Below are 4,676 nucleotides of genomic sequence, written 5' to 3'. Positions count from 1 at the left end.
AGGTCAGAATCCAACAGCATCTGCAGTCCTTTTTAGTCTCTGAATCAGATTTTTGCTCAGGTCCCTCAATTTCAACCAGAAAATACCTGAAATCATAGAAAAACACACAAGCTCATAGTAAAGTCCAGAAAAGTGAATTTTAACTAAAAACTAATAAAAATATACTAAAAACTAACTAGATCATACTAAAAACATACTAAAAACAATGCCAAAAAGCGTACAAATTATCCGCTCATCAATGTTTTATTCGTATATCACCCATACCCATTTGAGTTTGCCTGACTAAGATTTACAAGGTGACCATAGCTTGCTTCATACCAACAATCTCTGTGGGATCGACCCTTACTCGCGTAAGGTTTATTACTTGGACGATCCAGTACACTTGCTGGTTAGTTGTGCGAAGTTGTGTTTATGCCATGGTATTGAACACCAAGTTTTTGGATTCATCACCGGGGATAATTTGTGTTGTGAAAAGTATTGATCACAAATTCGTCCACCAAATTCTCTTCTGTATTGCTTGGGAGAATGCAAGGAGGAGCTTCAGTAACCCTTTTACTCAGCTGGCCCACTTGTGCTTCCAAATTTCTAATGGAGGATCTTGTTTCAGTCATGAAACTAAGAGTGGCCTTAGATAGATCAGAGACTATGTTTGCTAAGCTAGAAGGATTCTTCTCAAAATGCTCTATCTGTTGCTGAGATGATGATGGGAAAGGTTTGCTATTGCTAAACATGTTTCTTCCACCATTGTTATTATTAAAGCCTTGCTTCTGTTGATCCTTCCATGAAAAATTTGGATGATTTTTCCATGAAGGATTATAGGTGTTGCCAAAGGCTTCACCCATATAATTCACCTCTGCCATTGCAGGGTTCTCAGGATCGTAAGCTTCTTCTTCAAAAGATGCTTCTTTAGTACTGTTGGATGCATTTTGCAATCCATTCAGACTCTGAGAGATCGTATTGACTTTTTGGGTCAATATTTTGTTCTGAGCCAGTATGGCACTCAAAGCATCAATTTCAAGAACTCCTCTCTTCTGAGGTTCCCATTACTCACATGATTCCTCTTAGAGGTATACATGAACTGGTTATTTGCAACCATTTCAATAAGTTCCTGAGCTTCTACATGCATTTTCTTTAGGTGAATGGATCCACCTGCAGAGTGGTCCAGTGACATCTTGGAAAATTCAGACAGACCATCATAGAATATATCTAATGTGGTCCATTCTGAAAGCATATCAGAAGGATATTTTTTTGTCAGTTGCTTGTTTCTGGCATTAAACGCCAAGATATAGCCTCTTTCTGGCATTTAACGCCAGCTTGTTGCTCTGTTCTGGCGTTAAACGCCAGCTTGATGCTTCTTTCTGGCATTAAACACCATTCTGGTGCTTCTTACTGGCGTTTAAACACTAATAAGCTTATCCTCCAGAGTGTGATGTTTTTAGTGCTATTTTTTATTTTGCTTTTGATTTTTGTGACTCCACATGAACACCATCCTAGAAAAGACATAAAATAACAATGGAAAATAGAAATTTAACATAGATAAGTAAAAATTAGGTTGCCTCCCAACAAGCGCTTCTTTACTGTCAATAGCTTGACATTACTGAGCTTTAATCTAGTCTCAGTCTTGAGCATTCTTGCTCCGCATTACCTTCAAGATAATGCTTGACTCTCTGTCCATTAACAATGAATCTTTTGTTAGAGTCAATATCCTGAAGCTCTACATATCCATATGGTGACACACTTGTAATTACATATGGTCCTTTTCACCGGGATTTTAATTTCCCAGGGAATAATCTGAGCCTAGAGTTGAATAACAGAGCCTTCTGTCCTGGCTCAAAGACTCTAGATGACATCTTTTTATCATGCCATCTTTTTGCTTTCTCTTTGTAAATTTTGGCATTTTTGAAAGCATTGAGTCTGAATTCCTCTAGCTCATTCAACTGGAGCAATCTTTTCTCTCCAGCTAATTTAGCATCAACATTTAGGAATCTGGTTGCCCAGTACGCTTTATGTTCCAGTTCCACTGGCAGGTGACAGGCCTTCCCATACACAAGCTGGTATGGAGAAGTTCCTATAGGGGTCTTGAATGCTGTTGTGTATGCCTAGAGAGCATCATCCAAGATCCTTGCCCAATCCTTTCTATGGGCAATTACAGTCCGTTCTAAGATTTTTTTTAGTTCTCTATTAGAGACTTCAGCTTGCCTATTTGTCTGGGGATGATATGGAGTTGCCACCTTGTGGCTAATTTCGTATCTAACCATAGCAGATTAAAGCTGTTTATTGCAGAAATGAGTGCCTCCATTACTGATTAGTGCTCTAGGAACACCAAATCTGCTAAAGATATATTTTTGGAAGAACTTCAGCACTGTCTTAGTATCATTAGTGGGTGCTGGAATTTCCTCTACTCATTTAGATACATAGTCTACAGCCACCAGAATATAAGTGTTTGAGTATGATGGTGTGAAAGGCCCCATGAAGTCAATACCCCATACGTCAAACAACTCAATCTCTAAGATCCCTTGTTGAGGCATGGCGTAACCTTGAGGAAAATTACCATTTCTCTGGCAACTGTCACAGTTACGTACAAACTCTTGGTAGTCTCTATAGAGGGTAGGCCAGTAGAAGCCACATTGGAGGACTTTGTAGCTGTTCGCTCACTTCCAAAATGTCCTCCATATTGTGATCCATGACAATGCCATAGGATCTTCTGTGCTTCTTCTCTAAGCACACATTTACGGATTATTCCGTCTGCACATCTCTTAAAGAGATATGGTTCATCCCACAAGTAGTACTTCGCATCAGAAAGTAATTTTTTCTTTTGCTGCATGTTGTACTCCTTGGGAATGAATCTTGCAGCTTTATAGTTTACATTGTCTGCAAACCATGGCACTTCCTGAATGGCAAAGAGTTACTCATTCGGAAAGGTTTCAGAGATTTCAATGAGGGAGAGAGACATCCCTCTACTGGTTCTATCCGGGACAGGTGATCTGCTACTTGATTCTCTGTCCCTTTTCTGTCTCTTATTTCTATATCAAACTCTTGCAGAAGCAACACCCATCTTATGAGCCTGGGTTTTGAATCTTGCTTTGTGAGTAGATATTTAAGAGCAGCATGGTCAGTGTACACAATCACTTTTGATCCTACTAGATAGGATCTAAACTTGTCAATGGCATAAACCACTGCAAGCAGCTCTTTTTCTGTGGTTGTGTAATTCTTCTGTGCGTCATTTAGAACACGGCTAGCATGGTAAATGATGTTCAGAAGCTTATTATGCCTATGTCCTAATACTGCACCAATAGCATGGTCACTGGCATCACACATTAATTCAAATGGTAATGTCCAGTCTGGTGCAGATATGACAGGTGCTGTGATCAACTTAGCTTTCAGAGTCTCAAAAGCTTCCAGACACTCTGTGTCAAACATAAATGGCGTGTCAATAGCTAGCAGGTTTCTTAGGGGTTTTGCAATTTTTGAAAAATCCTTTATAAACCTCCTATAGAATCCTGCATGTCCCAAAAAGCTTCAGATTTCCTTAACATTGGTAGGTGGTGGTAATTTTTCAATTACCTCTACCTTGGCTTGATCCACCTCTATCCCCTTGTTCGAAATTTTGTGTCCAAGGACAATTCCTTCAATCACCATAAAATGACATTTCTCCCAGTTTAAAACCAGGTTGGTCTCTTGGCACCTTTTTAGAACAAGTGCTAGATGGTTAAGACAAGAGCTGAATGATTCTCCAAATACTGAGAAGTCATCCATGAAGACTTCCAGAAATTTTTCCACCATATCAGAGAAAATAGAGAGCATGCATCTCTAAAAGGTTGCTGGTGCATTACACAGACCAAATGGCATCCTTCTGTAGGCAAATACTCCAGATGGAAATGTAAATGCTATTTTCTCTTGATCCTGAGGATCTACTACAATTTGGTTGTAGCCTGAGTAGCCATCCAGAAAGCAGTAATAGTCATGACCTGCTAGTCTTTCTAGCATTTTGTCTATGAATGGTAAAGGAAAATTATCATTTCTGGTGGCTGTATTGAGTCTTCTGTAGTCAATACACATAGGCCACCCTGTAACTGTTCTTGTAGGAACCAGTTCATTTTTTTCATTATGAACCACTGTCATGCCTCCCTTTTTGGGTACAACTTGGACAGGGCTCACCCAGGGACTATCGAAAATGGGATAAATAATCCCAACCTCTAATAATTTAGTGACCTCTTTCTGCGCCACCTCCTTCAAGGCTGGATTCAGCCACCTTTGTGGTTGAACCACTTGTTTGAAATTATCCTCCAGTAGGATCTTGTGCATGCATCTGGTTGGGCTAATGCCCTTGAGATCACTAATGGACCACCCAAGAGCTGTCTTGTATGTCCTCAACACCTGAATTAGTGCTTTCTCTTCCTGCGGCTCTAAGGCAGAGCTTATGATTACAGGAAAAGTTTCACCTTCTCCCAGAAATGCATATTTTAGGGACGGTGGTAGTGGTTTGAGCTCGGGTTTAGGAGGTTTCTCCTCTTCCTGACGAATTTTTAGAGGTGTTTTTATTTCCTCTGGTTCTTCCAGATCAGGTTGAACATCTTTAAAGATATCCTCTAGCTCTGATTCGATACTCTCAGCCATACAGATCTCCTGTACCAGGGAGTCAATAATATCAACATGCATGCAGTCTTTTGATGTGT

This window comes from Arachis duranensis, chromosome 1 (assembly GCF_000817695.3).
Source record: "Arachis duranensis cultivar V14167 chromosome 1, aradu.V14167.gnm2.J7QH, whole genome shotgun sequence".
NCBI lineage: Eukaryota > Viridiplantae > Streptophyta > Magnoliopsida > Fabales > Fabaceae > Arachis > Arachis duranensis.
The sequence above is the reverse complement of the archived record's forward strand: the minus strand, read 5'-3'. Positions refer to the sequence as shown.